The 23342-nt window shown below is 46.1% G+C and overlaps 1 protein-coding gene and 1 pseudogene across 6 annotated transcripts in view; one reads left to right on the top strand and one right to left on the bottom strand.

Annotated features, from left to right (window-relative positions):
* ARNT2 (aryl hydrocarbon receptor nuclear translocator 2) overlaps nucleotides 1–23342 on the bottom strand; it is a 196941-nt gene that overhangs the window by 151129 nt on the left and 22470 nt on the right. The window contains exon 1 of one of the 6 annotated variants that reach the window (XM_016927279.4): nucleotides 8813–8902. The exons of 4 other annotated variants lie outside the window; for them this stretch is intronic. The gene's annotated coding sequence lies outside the window, so the exon portion shown is untranslated. Of the gene's footprint in view, nucleotides 1–7165; nucleotides 7256–8812; nucleotides 8903–23342 lie in introns of those variants that run through there. One more of the 6 variants, XM_016927278.3, reaches the window with a different exon arrangement.
* LOC134808467 (histidine-rich glycoprotein-like) lies at nucleotides 5130–13950 on the top strand (annotated as a pseudogene).

Genomic DNA, 23342 nt, shown 5'->3' with positions numbered 1-23342 from the left:
AAGACATTATTTCTTATAAGCCAGATAATTTTGGAAGCTCGTTAAGGTCATGTTAAGCATCCCCGATTTCAAAGAAACCACACTAAGCAGTCTCTCTTTCCTACTTAACGGAGAGCTCCTAAGCTCAGGCACCCTTTCCCAGACCATTCCATGGCTCAACAAATGTTTCAAGTGGCCTCTGTGATTCTGTTTACCGTGGTTGGGAACGACTTCCACAGTGTTACCTTTTCTTAGCTCAACTTTTACCCAGGGGAAGAAGGGAAGCAGCAATCTACAAAAATATATATAAAAGATGGGTCAGGATACATAAGGAATCTGGGCCCTTCTTAGTGGAGAGAGATGCCTGGTGATGTTGACAGTGCATGGTTGGTGTAGGTTACTGCTCTGTTTCCTTTCAGTAGAACTCAGGGAGTCCTGTGACAGTTGACCCACAGTTACGCCCCAAAACACTGTATGTTTGATAAACACATCTGAAGCTCAACTTGAACTATCCCACTCAAAACTCTTGAAGAAGAATTTTACAATACACAATACAATTTCACAATAAACAAAAGCTTAATTTAGTCATCTTGCTATGTCCACAAAACTTGGGGAATGATTACACTTTTGTTTTGTTTTTTAAACCAAGGTACACATCAAAAAGTCCTCAAGGAAAAAAAAAATCCTCCTCTTAAAGTAATTCTCTCCCCTTTAGACAACTGAGTTTGTGACAGCTAGACAGTATTAAAAGCAATAACCCAACAACTTTATCATCTGCCTGCTTTGATAAAATATTTATATTTTTCTGAAATGGAGGCTAAAACACATTGAGTCCATTATGTCCCCAAACTGAAGGGCAGAATCACTGTTACAGCAAAGACAGATGACAATGAAAGTCACTACTTTCTAAAATAAGTTCCACAGAACAGCAGCCCCTTAAGATTCTCCAAGGAACAGAGTTCCATGGTCAAATAAGTTAAGAAAAAAGCTGTGCACTTACCCCCTTTCTTGGAGATTCCAACATCCACTAAAAACATATTGACAAGTCCTACCTATATAAAGAGGATTGCTTAACTTCGGTTATCCCAGTATATAATAAATATCTCTAATTGTGGAAACTTTAAAAATGGATCACCTGCTCAGCTAATGTTCTAAGCAGCACAAGTTTTTGTTTTTTGTTTTTTGTTTTTTGTTTTTTTTTTTGAGACAGAATCTCACTCTGTCACCCAGGCTGGAGAGCAGTGGCGTGATCTCAGCTCACTGCAAGCTCCACCTCCCGGGTTCACGCCATTCTCCTGCCTCAGCCTCCCAAGTAGTTGGGACTACAGGTGCCCGCCACCATGCCCGGCTAATTTTTTTTGTATTTTTAGTAGAGATGGGGTTTCACCGTGTTAGCCAGGATGGTCTCCATCTCCTGACCTCATGATCTGCCCACCTCGGCCTCCCAAAGTGCTGGGATTACATGCGTTAGCCACCGCGCCAGGCCCAAGTTTTGGTATTTTAAAGCTGTTACCTTGTTCCTGCCTTCGAGTTGAGGAAATTTCAGGCTGGAAGAGATCTTAGCCATTGTTGGTAATCCTAGAAAGGTTGTCATCCCTTCCCCATTCCAATCACCTGAATTTAATTTGGGTGAAACAAAAATGCCGATAGTTTTGGCAATATAAGTTGAAAAAAGTAAAGCTCCCCAAAACCTTGGCTGGTGGGGCAATGGATGAGGAACACTGAAAACCAAGCCCTTTCTTTCCTCCAACAGATGAAGGGAGCAAGGCAAAGAGAGATTAGATGACCTGCGTGGGTGCCCACAAGTGATCTTTCTTTTTCTTGTCTGATTTCATGTCTAGTTTCTTTTTTTCATGTCCTATTTCATTGGCCAGAACTTTCAGAGCAATATTGAGTAAAAATGACCTATCATGAGGTAAAAGAAAGTCACTACTTTGCAGTCAAATATATCTGGTTTCAAATCACAACTCAAACACTTCCCAGCTATGAGTGACGGGGCTACTCTAGGTCAAAGTGTCAGCTGTGAAATGTTCATAATATGTACCTTGAAGGGGCATTTAAAAAATTAAGGCCAAGGTATGTGATGAGCCTAACATAGTGCTTGGGAAAAAAAAACACTCAAGCAACAATAATTAAAATGATCATGATTATGCTGATGGTAAGCAATCTTGCTTGAGCCTTGCATTTAACTGGAATGAGCTGCTGGTTTAAGACAGACACTGTTTCTGTTGTCAAGGAATCTGCTCCTATGTCTACTTTAAAAAGTTTATTTAAGGAATGGATGCCTCATTTTACCAAATGCTATTTTTGGTAATTAAGTATTCTGGATACTAAATAAGCCAAACAGAAAATGCAATCGATGAGACTAACATTGACTTTAAAGATAAAATATTTTCTCTAATATTGGTTTTTAGGAGCCACCCTTAATAAATTCAAACAAAAGTGAAAAAACAAGTCTCTCTCCTCTGCAATCTATGTCCATATCTATAATGTGATCAGCTGTCAGCCTTCCCTGGAAAAGTCTGGCACCCGCTTCCCAAATCTGGCATCTTTTCTCTGTGACTCAAGTCGAAGCAAGCAAAGCTCTTGGGATGTCCATCCAAAGAAGGTGGCTTAGGAAGGTCCCTGTTCAGGTTGGAGGTGACAGTCCCAAAGACAAGGCCTGGTATCAATAGAGCAAAGCTGGCTAAACCTTCAGATGAAGAGCAGCCCTGCAAGCCAGTTGATGATGTGCTCCAGGGTTTCTGAATTTCACTCACCAAGAGAACTGAACACTGCACTGTATAGGGAGGAAATCACACTTTGGATACCTCCAGGGTGGCTGTGCAGCCACCACCATACCCTGCAGCTGTGGGTATTCATGAGTAGAGCCTTTCCAGAGGAGAGCTCAGCAGTCTGTGTCAACAGACATTAGAATATTCATGCACATGTACACCCCTGACACACAGCAAACACACTCCCCGCTGTCCTGGACCTAACACAGACATAGCTTCTCCCTCGCTGTGATGGGAGATGAGAGCAAGGATGTGTGTGTGTGTGTGTGTGTGTGTGTTATATGCACAGAAAAAAGACTAGAAGGCAGATAGAAATACACTAATATGTTAAACTTAGCTATTTCTGTTGTGAGAATTACAGGTGGGTTTTATTTTATCCTAAAAGCTCTTGTTTTTTTGAATATTCTAGTTTTCTCCCAATGCATGTGTTAATTTAATGTTAATTTAATGATATGTCAATTGAGTGATGACAAATAGAATAATACTTTTTAAAGGGTTTCATGTGGAAGACACAGGAGAAAGTATATATAACTGGTGAGAACTGGAAGCAATGAATGAATGAGACAGAGACAGAGGAAGGGGAAGCCCTTTTTAAATAGTAAGCGTCCAATAATGGGACGGATTGGCTTAAGAACAATGATAAAATTTTACCTAAACTAAGATTTATGTTGGGTACTGACTGTGTTCCCGGCACTCTGCCATCTTCTTTGCACAAGCTTTACATCCACCCTATAAAGTAAATGGAAATTCATCCCATTTTACAGATTAGGAAACTCGGCAGGGACCGGTCAGCCCTGTACCCTGTAACATGGCTAGTGAAGGGCAGGGCAGGCTCTTACGTGTTTGGCCACCCACTGTGGGGTCCCTGTCCCTTGTGGTGCCCAGGCGGAGGCCAGGTGGTTAGGCAGATCCTTCCCCGGGGTGGCAAGAGACGTGCTAAGGCCACGATTCTCAATCACAGGCCCAGATGAAAGTTGTATGGCACGTAGGACATGTTCATGCTTTGGGGTCACTCCATCTAGGCATGGGGTCCGTGCACAAGCTATTGAACCTTGCGAAGCTTCAGTCTCCCCCTCTATAAGATCAGGAAAATACTTACATCACACGGTTATTGTGAGTATTAAGGAAAGCCAATTATTTATCATGTCTAGTAGAAGAAATGTTCCTTCTCCTCTGTTACTTTCCCCTAGAACAGAACGTCTTTTCCAAGCAGACATTATACGTGTATGTACGTGTGATCTTTATATAACCCTTGAGCAAATTACTTAGCCTCTCTGTGCCTTGGTTTTCTATCTGCAAAATGGGGATAGCAATGCACCTCCTGGAGTTACGAGGATTAAAGAAGCTAATCTTTGTAAAGCACTTAGAATGATGTCTGGCACAGCGTAAGCACATGTAAGTGTTCAATAAAAATACACACACACAGATGCTAACACCACTTAGAGTCATTTTGCTATGGTAAGGACTTGAGTCACTTCGATAATGTTGCTTTTCTGGTTCTCACTCACAGGAGTGCAAGAGAGGTCAGAGGGGCAGAGGGGGCAGAAGGCCTTCTGGACTCCTCAGCACCCCACTCGTAACACGATCCCCCGCGTGAGGCTCTGGCCAGAGACAGAAGGAGGAGCTGCAAACCCCGTGAGCCTGAGATGAGGCGCTCCACCTGTTCCGACCTCCAGTGGTCCCTCTACCCAGAGTCCTGTCTCTACATCAGCTGTCAGGCCCACCCGGATCTCAGGAGGGAATGCAGACCCCACTCGGGTCTCCCTGTGCGGAGCTGAGTCCTGAGCTGGGAGCCTGCACCCAGTCCATGCTGCACCGGCCTCCTCCATCCTGTCTCCCACCCACCTCCTCTCAGGGATTCACGCACCAACACATACGTCACACACCACTCACACACACACATCATATCAACACACATGCATACCACTCACACACACCACACACCCCCACACACGTCACTCACATCAACACACATACACAACACTCACACACACCAAACACATCCCCACTGCTCTCATCAACACACATACATGACACCTGCACACACCCTACACACTCCACACACACCACTCACATCAACACACAAACACACCACTCACACCACACACCCCCACACCACTCTCAACACATATACACAACACCTGCACACACCCCATATCAACACACATACACATCACTCATACACACCCCACCCCTCCACACCACTCTCAACACACATACACAACACTCACACACCCCACACACCCTGCGTACACCACTCACATCAACACATACATATACACACTACTGACACACACCACACACACTCCATACACACCACTCACATCAACATACACAACACTCACACACATCACACACACCCACACACACCACTCACATCAACGCACGTACACACCCTCACATACATGCCACACGCACATCAGTCACATCGACACACGCACACTATTCACACACACGACACACACCATTCACACACAACACATCACACACCACTCACACAACCCACACTCCCCCACCATTCACAGCAACATACATACACACCATTCGCAGTCACACCAACACACCACACACACCACTCACATCACTCAACACATACACACCATTCACACACACACCACACATATACCACTCACAACACACATAGACACCATTCACATACACACACCATTTGGACACACCACACACACACCACTGACACCACTCACATCAACACATACAAGCATTCACACACACCACACACACACCACTCACACCACTCACATCAACACACCTACACACACACCACACAAACACACCACTCACACACATCACACATCATTCGCAAACACAACACACATTGCTCATACACCACTCATATACACACACCCCCACCCACCACACACAACACAAACCACACATGCACACACCATTCACATCAATAAACACACCATGCATACACCACACACATGCACCACTCACAGAAATCTCACCACACAAACCACTCAAACCAACATACACACCACATACACACCACAAACACACATCACACTACTCATACACATACCACAGACACCTCTCTCACACCACACACACACACACACACACCACGTACACACAAACCACACACACCGCCCACCCCGGACCTGACAGGGAACAGCTTCCTCCTCGCTGATGGCAAGCTTCACCTGAGCAGGGAAGTGTGCCCTGCATTTGTCACAGCCCTGGGACCCCACAGCCCTACGCACCCTTCAGAAGGAAACCCAGGGATCCTGGACAAGTCATCCATCCCCTCTTGTTTCCAGTTTGCCACGGGTAGCTCAAGCAGCGCCTGGCAAGGAACTCATCTGAAACGGGCGTGAAGAACAGGACCCTCACCTCGATTTCCCCATGCAGCTGAGGGTTTGCCACATTTAGAAGACAGGCATCTGGTGCAGCATAGAAACATGAACGCATTCTATAACACACATCAAAATTCAAATCAATCTCAAAAGCCAAGGCCGAATTTTCCATTACACAAGGAAAAGTAATCCGCTCCCCTTCATGAAGCAAAACCACCAAAGAGCTGCTTCCCCTTGCTGGTTCCTCGCCTCCCATGCTTCCTTCAACCTTCTCTCGTCTGTCACCCCACTAGAGAGCTGCCATCGTCACAAGGCCACTCTTGTGAAGGCAAACAGTGGCTCTTCTGCCCCTGACCTTCTATGGGGATGTGGCCCCCTGCTCTGTCTCAAGCATTTTTGCCTGGTTTTCCAGGCCCACGTCCTTCACCTCCTGCCTCAGGCCCCTCTTCCTAGGCCTCCTCTGCCTGTTCTTCCTCCTCTTCCAGACCTCAGGGCATCTTGTGCAGCCTCCTATCCTATGTGTTCTCCTAGGTGAACTCATCCAGGTGCCTGGCAGCAGCGCTGCCTCCGCTGCTGCTTCTCCAATCCAATAGCAAGCCCTGCTGCTACCTCCGAGAGGTCTCTCCATCTTCTGGGCTCTGCTGCTGGCCTGCCTCAAGATGCCCCTGACCTTCCTGCATTCCACTCTTGTCCTTCCCACTCATTCCACACTCGGAAGCCACATCAGACAAGGCCAGCCCTTGCCTCTGTCTTCTAACACATTTTCTTTCCTTTTAGCCCAAACCTGGAGTTCCCTGCCATGATCAACTTGTTCTTGTGTGATCAGGCCACTGCCTACCTCTCCAGCCTACCTCTCTGGCTCCAGCCATGCTGCCTTATCAGTTTCTTGAACACACTATGTTCCGTTCTGACCCCAGGACCTTTGCATATGCTATGTCCTCTGGCAAGAAAGCTCTCCTCTCTCTCTTCACCTCATTAGTTCCTTACAGTCATTTAGATTTTGCTCAAATATCACTCCTCAAGGAGGCCTGTCTCTGAACAACCCCTCCCCTACCCAGTCCAGGTCTGGTCCCTGGTGATTCATTCTTACTGTACCTGGACTTCTCCTGGGAATGAATGAAAGTCACAGCAGTCCAGGTGAGAGATGGCAAGGCCTGAATGATGGAGCCGCAAGGAGGGCACGCCAGAGGAAAGAGATGATGTCACTGCCTCAAAATAGTGTGTCGGCGTCAGATCCCAAAAAGGGAAAATTCTAAAAAACCTTGGTCACCTGATCCTCCTACACTGTATAGGGCAAAAAAATTCTAGAGACAGAAGAAAAATATGATTGGGCCAGTTGCATATTTACAACTACCATGCCACACATGCTCAATACAGGAGGACTTTCACAGCAAAGTAGAGGTACAAGTGCTCACACATTCCTCGGTTCACTGAATCAGGGGGCCACACATTCAGTAGCAGCCTACTTCTAGCTCTGGCTTCATCACTATTTTCCTCAGTTTCTCCTCAGCTAAGACATGGAGTTTATCAGGACATTATTTCCTTTTGCAGAGGTTGCTGTGAGAAAGTGGTCTCTGTTTCAATTATAAGCAGCATTTGCAAAGCTCTTCTTTTGAGCCAGGGGCTGTGCTAGAAGCTGAACGATGGTCAGAGATGAAAGGACCCAATCCTGCCTCTGACAAGTTCAGTCTTAAGTGTGATGGAGGCACAGAGCCCAGTAATTTCACACTGAGAAATGCATGCTGTGAGGGATGCTGGATACCATGTGGTGGGGAAGGCTGGGAAGATCTGAGAAGGCTTCCTGGAGGACACCACCCCTATGCTAACCTGGCAATGGACTGCAAAAAATGCTCTGGGAGGAACGAAGTACGATAGGAAAGATGCCGTTTCCTGAAAAGCGTTCCTTTGACTGCTCCAGAATTTCTGAGCACAGTCATTTAGCCCCCTCTGAGGGGTATGCTTTCTTGTTCATTTCCAGTCCCTGGAGATTTCTGGTCTTTTATCCCAACTGCAACTCCCTACAGATCGAGAGTTATTCCCCCACTCAAATGCAACGCTCTTGTCTAGATCTCTGCTCAGATCCCTGATCATAACCGATGGCAAATGCACAAATAGACAGAAATATCTGTATTCGCAGCAGTCTGACTCCAAATGCAAATATCCCCTCAGGAAATTGTTTCCCATTACACACAGAGGGGAAATGACTGTCTGCTCTTAGACAAAGTTGGAATGAGGTTTGGAGCTCATTTAAAAATCAGTACAAGCTAAAGATTTTGTAAGGTTCACCATAACACAGAAAACATATCTGGCTTATAATGCAGCATCTAGCTACAGACTATTTCACATTTCAGATGCAGACGTACTGTGTAGAATTCCTATAATACAGTGTAGGCAGCGAAAACCTGGAAAAGACGTGGAACTTGAGAGCATTACAGATGAAAGGAACAGGAGGAAATGGAAAAAAAGACATCTTGCTCTCCCCACATTTCATGTGAATCCAAGTAAGAAAAATATCCCCTGATCTTTACATTGGGAAAAAATCAATTACATGCAAACTTTCACAACATGACAACACACAATATTTTAATGGCCATTCAAATAAATGAAAAACAAAAAGACTCTTTCCATGGGTGGGAGGGGAGTGAGGGCAGGCAACTAACCAAAGAAAAACGCTCTTCTCAATATTCATCTCTCTTAGAACAATTCTCTTCACAGAAAGCACATCAAATATCACAGCCCTACCTTTTCAGAGGGATTAAACAAAGATCTTTCTTCCTTGTGACCAACACCTTCTTAGGAGAATCTGTTATCCGTGTAGAAGAAATGTCAGAAACCTCTGGGAGGAAATGTAGCTGCATTTGTATTCTGCTCAGAAAATGTCATCACAGATCTGTTTACCTTAACTGTGGACCATGATTCAGCCGTGACAACTGTCTTGCATACTGATCAATTTATTTGCAGCAAAATTTCTAGCATTAACTGCTTAGGTTCTGAAAAATCGGTTACTTGGATTTCCTATGAAACCATAACAAATGCATATTTGAAAAATCTAGATTCTTATCCAAATATTTTAGTGAGAGATAATAAAGGATTCTTCTTGAAGTCCAAGCAAGGGAGGGTCCCTCTTACTTCTGGAATGAAGACAGGGCACATGATTCCCAAAGGACCTCCATGGGGTAGCATTTTTATAGCACAATGTACAGAAAATCATTAGACTGAGAATCAGAGAACTCTGACTGCAGATCTATGCTCAGCTTTAACCAGCTGTGAGATCCTCTGTAAGACATTCTTTTCTGATCAGCAGGCTGGGCCAAGGTCTCTGCAATAGAGAAGAGGATGGCCACTGGACCTGGGAAAGCAAGAAGAAGCCAGGTCCTGTCTCCTCTGGCTGGTGCTTCCAGCCTGGATACCGAGCCCTGGATGCCTGCCTGAGCCCCTTCTAGTAGGCAGGCAGGTTTTGGCATTAGGGAATTGAAACCAGTCCCAAGGCAGCCCGGGGAGATGCCCTCCCACCTCAGCTAACAGTGCTGGCTCAGGTAGAGCTCTGGCTCTCCTCTGGAACAGGGGCACTGCACTACAGCACACTATGGTGTCACTCCCCATGTTCCCACTAGTGTCTGAACCCACTAACTCCAGCTTCCTTCTCCACCCTGTGGGCTGAAGTCCTGTAATCTCTGTGCTGAAATTTGTAAAAGGAGTAAAAATAAAACAGACCCAGCAAGAAGATGGGTAACCAGTAATTCCAATGGAAGAAAAGTGGAGAGGCTGCTGTCAAGGATATGATTCTGGAGCAAGACAACAAGGATGAGTGACCCATTCAACCTGCCCCACTCTGTGTGAGATGACCCCACAGGTCTAACTGCAATGAGACATCCACCCATGACTTGTCTCATGCTTGAGTCAAACCTAGAAGCCGCAGAACATCAGAAGAAAGTGTGTGTCATCAATCACACAGAAGCCAGCCCAGAACATCTAGGTTGGAAGGATTGGTGTCCATCAGTGAACTGAATGTCCCTAATGAGGTCTTAGAAGGAGTCTCAGCCAAAACCTAGACTCTGGCCTACCAGGACCTGAGTCTAGGGAATCAGGAGCCCTGTGCAGTAAGACAGACCCTGAAGGAGAAAGTGCAAGGCATGGGTTGCTGGTGGAAGAGTACACAGGAGGGTTCAACGCTCTGATTCTCCACATTCAAAAATACCAGAAAGAACCATGGGATGGTGAAGGGTTCACTGAGGAGGACCTGCTAGTGAGACACAGCTTGTCGGCCTGGAGAGTCGTTGAGGCAGAAGGAGGGATAAAACTGTCTTCAGATACCTGAGGGACCTTCCTGTATAAAAGGGAAGAGGCCAGTTCTCAATGACTGCAGAGACCTCTTCACAGTGGCTGAGGATATGAAAGGTAGGGGAAAAAAATGAATGACCAAGATACATGTTGACTGTCCAAAGGCAGTTGGAAGTTGAACAGAAACCAAATGAACTAACAAGTCTGACATAAAGAGAAAAGCTCATAACTTACGGAACACTCCCAGATAAAAATTACTCAACCTTTAAATATCATGATTTCAAAGATAATGTTATAGGAAAATGCTAAGAGTAAGTTAATGGAGCAGGATACAAAATCATATATGCAAACATATTTATCAGGGATCCATCAAAGTTCAGCTTCAGCTACACTATTTGCCCAAAACCTATTATTTGGCCATGGCTTCTAAATGAATGCCTTGGCCTTTGAAAGGACAAACAGTCGAATACCTATTGCAAGATCATTTCCGGCATCCCTGAACTTGTGCATGATCAATGGCCTTACGATACTCAGGTCACCACCATCTCTACATCTACAGCATAACAACATCAATACTACAAATAAGCCATGCCACATGAACTTATTGCTCAAGTCCGCATGTTCACTTTCAAATGTAAATCTGCATTCTAGATGTACTCAGATTAAAAAGCTCCTTGTATGTATGATGTATTTTGAACTCTCCCAGTCAGATGGTGTATAAATATAAATATTATTGCAAGAATGAAATGTGCAGTAATCTTTGACCATATGGTAAAAGCTATTAATTTCATATGCAAAATTTGTGTGCAAATCAATTATCAAGAACTTTAACAAATAGTTATATTTAATAGGAAGTGAGGAAATAATACAAATATTAAGAGACAACACTTTGGGAGGCCGAGATGGGCGGATCACAAGTTCAGGAGTTCGAGACCAGTCTGGCCAACACAGTGAAACCCCGTATCTACTAAAAATACAAAAAATTAGCCAGGCGTGGTGGCGTGTGCCTATAATCCTAGCTACTTGGGAGGCTGAGGCAGGAGAATCGCGTGAACCCAGGAGATGGAGGTCGTAGTGGGCCAAGATTGCACCACTGCACTGCAGCCCACGTGACAGTGCCAGACTCCATCCACCCCCCCAAAAAAGAGGCAAAATATTTGCTTGCTACTTTTACAAAGACTGTCATATTCTTTCTGAGCCAAGATATGTACAGAACCATAAATACTACTATAAAACAGAATAAAAGAGATTATTAGTGTATATTATAAATTATGTCTTTGTGGAATTGTTTGGTATGCTGGCCTTCACAACAATAAACAATCTTTAGGATTTAAAATTTTTCTACCTGTTTCTGTTTAGACCATGCATCTTTCAAGAAAAAGTCTTATTTGGAATCCTTCATATCTTTATAAGGACAAATTAGTTGCCAAGTTTATCAACTGTGCCACCTCAAAAATTCACAAGGGAAAAAACCTCCCATATCACACCATAACATCTGTAGTAAATCATCACCAATGCAGACATAATTAACAAAACCAACGTAGTTCATTCCTCCACCAAACTCAGTTGCAAACAAATGTCTATATTTAGTATAATAAATTGCAGCATGGTAAGCACAGGAGTATCTAGCAGTGGGCAGGGTCTAGATACAACTGTTTCTGACTTAGAGTTTAACTTTACAATGTGAGGAATCCTAATAAATAAAAATAACATAAGAACAATACCTATTTTTGTTAGAATGTCATACTTTCATTCAATGATTCAGCATCAGCCTCAATCAGAGCCAAACATAGATGCTCGGCCATTCAGCATTAAGGAAAACTGAATTAACTCAACACACCTCTAATATGTGTACATCCAGACAGAGAAAGAGACTCTGTGTGTGTGTGTGTGTGTAGGTAAATACATTTTAAAAAGGAACAAAGCTAATAACTGAATGGTAAGACTACATAGGATTTTTACTGCCCACTTATTTTCTATTATCTCTGTGTTTTAAAAACTTAGAATATAATACTCTTATGATCAGGAAGCAATGCAAGTGATATAATCGAAGGTAAGTGAAATGCTTGGCTCCGTGGGCAGGCTGCGTGGGAATTGGGAACACAGAACTGAGGGAGGGGAACAGAAGCTGGCAGTTGTGAAATGGTGTAGCCACCTCCAGCTGAGCAAACTTCCCTACAGGGATGGGACAGAGGTGATGAAAGGCGGAAAAGGCAGAATTTGAGGCTGAAATAGCTACTGAGTTTCAAAGAGGTGGCAGGCCCTGAGCAGGCTCATAAATCCACATGGCAACACTGTGAAAGAAGCATCATTATCACCGTGTCCTGGGTATGATCATATTCAGGGTTTTCTGATTAGTACAGTAGTAAATGTGCATGGTAAAATATCTGAAATACTCAGGAAAGAGTAAAAACCGGAGAGATGAGGCCACAAAAGAGGAGAGGAGACAAAAATGGGATAAGAGAGATGGAGAGGCTGAGACTCTGGCAAAGAAAATATTAAAAGATGAGTTATTCAAGGTGGGGGAGACACCGCCGCCAGCTCTGAAGTCGGGGCAAGAGGTAACAGTGGCCTGACGAGCGTGCAGTTCCTCCTGTGGCTCCCTTCACAAGCTCGTGACTTCTTGATGCTGGAGCAGTGAGGAGTGAAGGCCTACTTCTCTCCACAAAGGGTAGACTGAGGTTATTCCATGGCACAGTATAAGGCCCTGAATATACAGAAAGGAAAGATGGAGCCCATCGAGAAGGGAGAAGAAGGACCAGCAAACAGCCAGGACAAGCTGTGTGAAAAGTGACACAGCAGGTAAATCCAGAGAGCTCTGGGAACCAGAGGTGCCAAACAGCACAAACCAGGAGAGACAATCAGTGGGACGGATGCAGAAGGCTCTGGAGGAGGCAATAAGTTCGTGGATTTTAAACACTGTTTAACCAGGAAGTAACAGACAAGGTGAGTCAAGCTTGAGTCCTGCCCGCTGGGCTCACAGATACCCTGGCCTTCTCAGTTATGCAAAACCCACACCTTTGAAGGAGAGTGGGACAAATACTAAACCAGATAGCATGCAGAGACGTTAAAATCCCAGGCACAAATGAAGACTGTCCACATAACCAGGGACATGTGCCCCTTCTCCATGTGTACTGATTGTTGTCCAGACACAACGAGAGCAGCTACCATCCTTCCTGGTGCCAGGGCCCACACAAGTCGTGAAGCAAACACAGCCCCCGCCAGGATACCAGATGGTTAATCATCTGGAGGATGTGGGTGTCCTGGGAGTATCACTCCTAATTTAGACAGTGGACAGCAACATGCACTTCCTGTACATTTAACTCAAACCCTATGGAGGTGGCACCACGATGGGGACACCTGGATGGATGTAGTGAAGGAACACAATACAGTTACAATCCCTCACTTGCTGTGTGTTTCTGTTTCCCCAGGTAGGAGGAATTCCCCGAGGTCAGGAAGCAGTGTCTATTCATTTGTCGTATGGAATCACCACACCCTTCAGTGATGGCCATGCTTTCCTTGTCGCCTTCTTTGAGATTGAGTGGGCCCCACAGAATGGCGTTCCCAGAAGCCTTGGTGACTGCTCAGATCCCAGCTGCTTTACCTGCCAGCATCCTGAAACTCAGTAAGATCAGAGCCCAGACCTCGTAAGATGTTGAGACTTCACCTACCGCTGACCCACCCAGGCTGATGAAGCATCAATCCAAGATGAAGGGGCCCATCCCTGAGTCTGCAGGTAAAAGTGGTGGGGGAAAGCTGAATAAGGAGGGGAGGTGTGCAGGGAGGGGGAAGGATGCAGGAGGGGATGACTTGGGCTGTAGGAAGTGGAGGCTTCCGTGCAGTTAGCTGAAGACAATGCGCTCACAATTGCACATGTGCATGGCATCGTAGCTGGGACGCACTAGCCATTCAACACATTTTTTTCCTTTTTTTGCCCATATCTCCTCAAATTCCTTTTACCATCAACACATATTTTTGACACGGATGAATAAATGAATCAATGAATGGATAAATTTTGCTCTGAGTGCTGCCCTAAGAGGCACCTACAAGGTTCTCAATTATTCAGGTGCAAAATCAGTGCCAAGTGATCCACGGCCGTTTCAAAGCTGTCTCTGAAGCCCACACACCTCCCACTTCTAAGCCGGTAATGGCCTTGGACAGCATATCCTTAGTACTGCCTGCTCCTGTGGACAGAGGGAGGGAGGGAACCTGGCCTCTGAGCCAGAGGAATGTGAGAGGGCTGTGGGGTCAGCAACGTGCATGGGAGGGGGGCAGCTGTTTGGACTGGGAGGCAAATGGTTCTATGGGAAGGGGTGGGAAAGGGAGGACCAGGGCCCAGGATGAAAGGAAGCCAGTTCAAAGGCTCGTGCAGCCTCCGCTCAGCAGCAACGGACCTTGCTGCTTCTGAAGCAGGGACTGACCCAATAACGGCTCTTCTCAGGAGGAAGTTACTATGCCCGCAATCCTGGAGGCTCAGGGTTCTTCAAAAGTGAGAACCAAAACTTAAAGGGAAGGGTACTCTGTACTGCCAGCCTCCATCACTCCAAGAGGGAAAGAGAACCTCGGGCAAAGCTGGCACCTATGGAGGAGGCAATGGGGTGTCCTGGCTGAGGAAAGGACGAGGGCAGGCACAGGGCAGGAGGTGTGTGGCCAGGTGGCCCGATGGCAGTGCTGGTTGTTGGCTGTATCTGCAGACACTAAGGGATTGGGGAGCTCCCTGGAAACTGGGCTTCAGTGAGCGTGGAGAGTGGTACAGGCGACAACCGGCAGGAGGGGAGAGTGACCCCAGACATCCCAGTGGTTTACCCGCAGGTAAGGATCCAGGTGCTGCCTCTCAGGAGCAGGAGTTGGAAAACATAAAAGGAGAAGGTGGCCTCAAACAGCCCCCCTGTTGTATCCATCTCCCACCCACCCTGCGCCCAGGACCTCAGAAAGATTCAGGGAAAACTTCCATGAAAGTACCACTTCTTACCTATCTTAACCCGAGCTCCTGGCTTTATCCTTATTTCAATCTATTATCCTGCTCCTGGACATCCCCTCTCCTTTTCCTTCTCTCTTCCACTCCCCGTTCCCTGCCTCTTCTCTGCTCCCCACTCCCTCTCCCAGTCTACCTGTCCCCTCTCTTCCTCCACTCACTTGCCGATTTTCTCTTGATCTCTCACTGCATCCCTTGCTCTCTGTCCCCACTCCTTTGACCCCTCTGGGCATCTCTGAGTCCTACTAATGCTCTGTCTCCCCGACAAAAAGCACAGATGACCTCACACTCACACCTTCACACAAATGCTTTCTTTCCTAGGTCTCTCTTCTCTGGCTTTGTCACTCTGGACTTTGCTTCCGGCTTCAAGTTTCTAGGTGTAGCCACATGCTACTGTTTGACTCTATGTGAAGATTAATGGCAATGAAGCAAACGTGCATAAGAAAATCCATGCAGCAAAGGCAATTCTGTTATTCTCAAGTCCATAGATGCCCAGTGTGACATTGTGAACTGGAGAAAAAGGAGCACTTCCTGTTCAGGAAATCTTGTAAAATCATAAATGTCAGGACTCAGTCAATAATATCCCAAAATGAAGGCCTCAGAAGCATCCTCAGAAGAAAAACTTATTTCTCTGATCTTCTCTTGCCCTCCTGTCTCTTAGCGCCATTCTCCCCTGAGGCTAGACACAGACACTAGAATCCCTCTGCCCCAGGGCAGGGCATGGAAGCCAGAAGCCTTTTTCCCCAAAGCCAGCCATAAAACTTAAAGATGTCACTCTAACTTTCCCTCTGCCTTTCTGTGTGAAAACTGGCCATAAAGAAACTATCTGCCCTACCTTGTTTGACTGCAGGTCATAAGACCCTCATTCCAGAGAGGGTCCTGCCTCATACTCAGAAGGAAGGAATGCAATCTAAACAGACAGGCCTTGCTGAGTTTCCCCACTCAGCCGATTGACATTGGATCATGCCCTTTTTGTCTAATCCTATATCTACACGGCTGTCCATACTTTGTTGAACCTAAGCATAAAAATGGTCAGTTTCCTCTGTATCTTTGGGTCATTCTGAAGGTTCTCATGTACACATTAATAAAATTTATACCCATTTTCTTCAATTAACCTGCCTTTTGTGAGTTGATTTTTCAGCAAACCTTCAGAAAATGAAGAGGCTTTCCCTTTGCCCCTCCAGTAACAAAATGGTATCTCATTCTTTAAATACAATTATTTCTATAAAATGCCTTTTCTAGGCTGGGTGCGGTGGCTCACGCCTGTAATTCCAGCACTTTGGGAGGCCGAGGCGGGGGGAGGTGGTGGGTGGATCACTTGAGGCCAGCAGTTCAAGACCAGTCTGGACAACATGGTGAAACCTCGTCTCTACTAAAAATACAAAAATTAGCCGGGCGTGGTGGTGTGCACCTGTAGACCCAGCTACTCGAGAGGCTGAGGCAGGAGAATCACTTGAACCTGGGAGGCAGAGGTTGCAGTGAGCCGAGATCGCACCACTGCACTCCAGCCTGGGCAACAGAGCAAGACTCGGTCTCAAAAAATAAAATAAAATAAAATAAAATAAAATAAAATAAAATAAAATAAAATAAAATAAATAAAATATAGTGCCTTTTCTAAAAAGGAAAAAAAATGTGTGCATACCCGCTGTTTACACAACAAATTGATTAAGGAACTCACATATCCTTCCACAGATCTAAAATCCCCTTTAAGAGGTTTTATGAAACAAAGTAGTTTCCTTGTTGAATATATTCCTTGATGAATATATTCATCCATCATTCACCAAAAAAACATTTTGTGTTAAATTTTAAACTGTGAATTACTCTACAAATATAAAATATATGCAAAACAGTAAAAATGTTTACACACAAGGCATTAAAATCTGTTTTCTTTTCAAAGCAGTTAAGGTGTTATTTTTATGCTATTTGGTACTATAAACCAAATGGGATGCTCCTCGATGTCTTAATTTATGCTTGGGACTCCAATACTTGAAGATAGGGGAGCATGAGCTTCTGGAGGAGAAAAAGGCTGTGGGATTTCCTAGCAGAGGAGGCTGAGCTGTGATGGTGAGACCATACCTTCTGGTTATAGAGGAGGACAAGCTCTCTGTTCATGGGAACATTGTTGTGTTTCTCAGAGGCCTCAGCCCAAGCAGAAGATCCATCTCCACCTGCACCATCTAAGCCACAGGTTGGCAAACTTTTTCTGGGAAGGATCAGAAAGTAAATATTTCAGGCTTTGAAGGCCATAAGGTCTCTGTGGCAACTACTCAATGCTGCAGTTATGGTACAAAAGCAACCGTAGACACAGTCTATAAATGAGTGGGGGTGGTTGTGTTTCAATGCATGAGCACTGAGATTTGAATTTCAAATAATTTCCACATGTCATGGAATATTCTTTTGGTGTTTTTTTTCCATCAATTTAAAAATGTAAAAATTATTCTCAGCTCATGGCCCATACAAAAACAGGAGGCAGGGCAGATGCGGCCCATTGGCCATAATTTGCCAACCTCTGATTTAAGCATCAGGTCCCAGAAAATTCAAGAAGAGGCGAGAAATCTTCTACCTCTAATTCAGCTGACCTGATGGCAAGACACTGCCCTTCCCCCTGTGCCCCAGAGACGCAGGTGAAGGGCTGGTGCGGGTGCACTATTTCATCAAAGTCCACACCCTCCAGGGAGCAGCAGTTGAATGGGAAACAGATGCTGCATTTTTACCTGTTGACAGTAGGCCCTTAATCTTTGCAGCTGAGCTTTCAGGAGACAGCAGCATCAATTCTCCGTGGAGAAAAACTTTCACAAGGATCATGGTCAGTTCCATTGGGCCATTTAGGCTGACATACCTGAGCTTGTCCTGGAGGAAAAGGAGGAGCGGCCCTGGGCAGCGACCCCAGAATGGCCGGTTGCTTCAGACAGCTACTTCAGCTGAGAGCTACTTCAGCTGCTCAGCCCCCTGCTGGGTGCTCCCCACCAGGAGGTCCTGAGAGAGGGCTTCGGCCACCAGGGGGTCTTTGAGGAAGCACTGGAGGAACAAAGCCCACCCTCAGCATCAAAAGGGAGACAGCTGGTAGGCCAGTGTCCCCTAATGAGGATCCCTGCTGGATAAGTAGGGACAACAACCGGTAGCCTGGAAAAACAGCCAGACAGGAGGCAGAGACAGGGGCCTGCCCAGGAGGTCCAAGGGAAGAACAGACAATCACGAGAGGAAGGTGGGCCTGTCTGTAAGGACCCCTATTCCAGCCGCTTCAGACTATCTTCCGGCCCACTCCCCTACTACGGCCCATCCGGGAATGGCTTCGGGACTTGGAGACAGGACAGGCTCAAAGGGAGCCAGGGAGCCCTCTGTGCCCTCTTCAGGACACTGAAGGGAAGCCTCATTGTTACTGGGAAAGGAGCAAAAGGGATTTCAGAGGGAAGTGGTTGGCAGGAGCAAGGTCAGGAAAGGACCTGTGCTGTGGAATGGGAGGGGGTGGATCTGATCTGGCCATAACCTGGGCGTGGCAAGAACGATGATTACAAATGCTCTATATCCCACTGCCACGGTCCCAGTGATACCCCTGCACAGAAGAGCACCAGGCCCTCGAGAAGAACATGCAGAGAGGACAGAGGGGGCGTGCTGTTCACAAGGCCCAAGGCTGTGGCCTCCCGAAGAAAATGTAAGGTTCAGGATTCTGGTTTTGTTTTTTTCTTTATTTTGAGGGAATGGGGTGGTGGTGGCAGGTGGCTTCAGGGGTACATGTAAGTACCTGAGCGGTGTCCATTGCTTTGTGGGGGGATCGTGACATTGGATTCCAGGAAGGATATAAATGAAGATGGGCAGACTGACAGCTGGTGGGAAAAAACCCTGGGACAGAATCTGGGGAAGGAGAGTGCATGGTTCATCACCATGTACATGCACCACCCAGAACAGGGCCCAGCACACAGCAGGTGCAGGGCAAGATCATAGGTTAGTCCACTAAGGGAAGATCAGTGCTGGATTTGCATATCTGTGCCCACTGCTGCCCTGGACAGGCTGCCCAACTGCTGTCAGGGTTCTGTGTATTGTGGGAGAGAGGATAGGAGATTGCGTTCCTTCATTCCCACATTTCCCAGTTCCGATTACTTCTCTGTCACTAAGGCAAAAAAGACCACTAGAGCAAAGAAAAACCCTGAGGTCACAACCAACACCCATGAAGAATCAGGCAGATTCCAGCCCTTCAGAGACAGGAGAGTGAGAGTGCAAAGAAGCCAGCACAGAGGGACTGGGGCTATTTGCAGCTCCCGTTGAGACTGGACAGTCAGAATCTACAGTAGCTTTGGGCTCTGTTCCTTTGGGATGGTTCCTCCTAGCCCTGGGCTATCCCAACAGGGAACACATCCAAGGAGCTTCCAGGATAGGAGGAACTTTGACCTAGGAGCTTTGTTATGGCTTTGATCATCTGGTTTGATCTTATAAATGACACATAGATGATCTTCCTGTTTTCCCATGAGGTGAACCTAACTCTGGAGTCTGGAGGAAAAGTGGCCAGCCGGGTGTGGAGAACAGGTGAGAGTGGAGGCTGCTTGGACCTGGAAAGTGGGGAGACGACAGAGATCTCCAACTCAGGATCTCAGACACACAGCTACATGCCTGTTGCATCCAGCACAGAGCGTGGCCCAGGAAAGCACAAGTTATAGCTGTGGTATCAAGTCAGAGGACCTAGGAAGCTCTGGGTGGCACCAGGAAGCGGGTGCTCATCCTCGGGAGAAGACCTAGAGTGACCTAGGGAAGTCTTCTGAGAGGACAGACAGATCCTGGTAACCGCTGGTGGGGCCTCAAGGACGGGCACTTTCATCCCCAGGCTGCCCTGCTGCTATTTCTGGGTGACAGTGATGTCCCAGGGATGTGACTACCAAAGGAGAGAAGAATGGAGGAAGAAAGAGGTACCTGGTGGGGGTGCCAGGGTCTCTGCCACTTCCCAGGATGGAAGGGCAGTCATGATATCTGGTGGTACAGAGCTTAGTTGGGCAGGGGCTCTGTCAGTGGGCGGGCTTTTTTCTCAAACTAACCAATTCTCCACCTCTCCAGACACCAACTGCATCTCCTACAATTGGATTCAATTATGACACTAACTACCTGGAGTTGGCATGGATCCCCACAGTTACAGGCTCAATCCCACATGACTGCCCCACTTCAGATGCCAATCACACGTCCGAGCCTCCTACACTTCTCACCAACCGAATATAAATTGGGAGTTCCCACAACTCCCCTTCTCAGGTTCGATAATTTGCTATATCAGCTCCCAGAACCACTTTCTGTTATGAGTGTAGGATAAGAAATACAATGCAGGAACAGCCAAATGAAGACATGCACAGGGCAGGCGATTGCGGGGTGGGGTGGGTGGAGCCTCTATGCCCTCTCCAGGCGCCCCACCTTGCGAGCGCCTCCATGTGTTCACCAACCGGGAGGTTCCCTAAATCCCAACATTTAGGGGTTTTTATGTAGGTTCCACTGTGAAGGTGCGAGAGATTAAATCATTGGCCACTAGCTTGATCACTAGCTCCTTTCCCCTTCTCAGAGGTCAGGGGGTGGGGCTGAAAGCTTCAACCCTCTAATCCTGCACAGAGCACGGCCCAGCCCCTTCTTGAAGCTGTCTAGGGGCCCCAGCCACAAGTCATCTCATTAATACACAAAAGACACTCTTATCACTCCAGAGATTCCAAGGGTTTTAGGAGCTGTTTGTCAGGAAACAGGTGAAGACCAAATATATATTTCTTATTATCACAGTCGGGAACTTCAACTAAGCAGTATTAGGCCATACCATTCCTTTGTTCAGAAAAGCTGCACCAGTCGAGCTATTTTCTTCTGCCTTTTATTTTAAAGGGGGATTTGGAATACAGTATTCTAACAAGAATCTCCCTATGACATATATTGTATCAGATCGATCGTATATCTTTTCCAATCTACTTGCTGGCAGGAAGCATGTGTCGAATGAACATTGAGGAGTCAGTTCATTACACATCGCAAAATTATATTTGTCTATTTCTAGATCCAGAGACCAGACGTGGATATGAGCAGATGACAGAATAAAAGCTGGGAGTTGTATATTAAAGGACTAATGTTTGCTTTTAACCAACAGTGGTTCTCTGTTTCCTTCAGAATCCTGCTCATCCCCCCTCCAGAAGAGGACAGAATTCACTCCTTTTAAATTGAAAAAGTCTGCTCCAAAAACTCCTGTGCCAAGGACTTGGAAGACTGGCTTAAAGTCTGAGTTCTACCAGTTCCTCCTCCCTTGTGATCTTGGCCCTCCTTCGGACGCAGTTTCTACGTTTATCAGCTGAGCACATTTCAGTGGACAGTGGTTTCAAGCAAATGAGATAATTCCTGCACAATTACTGTGTAAGGTTTGACACAACCCTGTGGATAAGAACGCAGGCAGAAGAGCTGAGACCACATCCAGGTTCCTCACTTGCTAGTCCATGGAACTGGGTAACAGTCTGATTCCTCTCCATCTGTAAATTATGCACCACATATATCCATGCCTCATGAGATCATGTCCAAGACATCTTTGTAAGGTTAAAATTGCAATGGACATATGAATATTGATTACACTGTTCAGTAATTTCCCTAGAGCCCTTTGGGTCTGTGCATCGACGTGGTGAGGGTGAACGATTCCACAATTCTGCCTCTTTCAGGACTGGAAGAAGGCACCTAAATCTTGGCCCTCTGGCCCACACGGAGTCTTCCACTCAGTCATTCAGCAAGTACCGTTTTTATTGTGCAAAGAGCAGTGGTGTTCAAGGCACTGCATTAAGCCCACAGATACCTGCAACAGACAAATAGAGATCTCCCCTCCACATTATCAGGCCAAGCTGATGAGCAGGTGATCCTGACAGTGAACGCTGGAGAAGACAGTGGGAGAGAGAGACCCTTCAGAGCTGGAGTCAGGCCAAAGGAAACAAGGCCAGATGTAGATGGTATTCCCTCTGATGACACATCCAGGGACAAGGAATAATTGTCACAGAGGTAGATTTTGAAGAGTGGCAGAGAATTATCGAAGAGCTGGGACTGTCTAAATGCAGAAAATATTGCTTCGTAAACTAAACAGTTGTATGTCCCTAGAAATATACCAAGCAAGGCCTGGGTAAGCAGCAGGGTATGGCTTTATCATAAGGATTCCCGCTGTGACTACAGGGTTAAAATAAATGACCCACACCTTTCAAGAGTGTGTGATTCTATCAACTTCAGTGACTTCTTGGCATAGGTGTACCTAGAGATTTCACAGTTAACCTCACACTCTGTATTCTAAAACTGAACTTAATTTTTTTTCTCCCCAAACCATTTGGCAACCTCAAGTCCGTGTTCTCCTTAGCAGAACCTCCCTTCTTTTCAGTCTTGAGGTTCAAAACTCCCAATTTCCTTTCACTAAGATTTTCTGGACACATCTCTTGTATATTAGGTACCATACCAAGAACGGCCCTCATGCTCAAAATAGAGCAGGACAGTCCAATACAGGATTCATTTAAACTGTGAACGAAGAAACAATCTTAAAATGCATCTCAACAGAGAGACAGATGGGAGACACAAAACTCCTGTGCATAAGTCTCAGCAGAACAAACCCCACTCACACAGCCCCAGCCCCAGCAGTCAGGTCCTCCTGCTGATGCCCTTCTTGATGTCTGTCTTTTCTTACCCTTTTTGCCCGAATTTATGACCTTATTGCCCCAAACACGGGTCACTACGATATCATCCAACAGAAAGAATTTTGAGCTGGTGGTAGGGACTGAATCGTGTCCACCCAAAATTCATATGTTGAAGTCCTAACCCCCAATGTGAAAGTATTTGGAAATGAGGCCTTTGGGAGACAATAAGGTTTATATGAGGTCATGAATGAGGGTGGAGCTTCCATGATAGGATGAAAAGAAGACATACCAGACAGCTCGCTTCCCTGCTCCCTCTGCCACGTGAGGACATAGGAAGAAGGTGGCTGTCCGCAAGCCAGGAAGAGAGCCCTAACCAGGAATCAAATCAGCTGGCCCCTTGATATTGAACTTCCCAGCC

This window comes from Pan troglodytes, chromosome 16 (genome assembly GCF_028858775.2).
Source record: "Pan troglodytes isolate AG18354 chromosome 16, NHGRI_mPanTro3-v2.0_pri, whole genome shotgun sequence".
In the NCBI taxonomy this organism is placed as follows: Eukaryota; Metazoa; Chordata; class Mammalia; order Primates; family Hominidae; genus Pan; species Pan troglodytes.
This window is presented reverse-complemented; position numbering and strand designations above follow the sequence as displayed.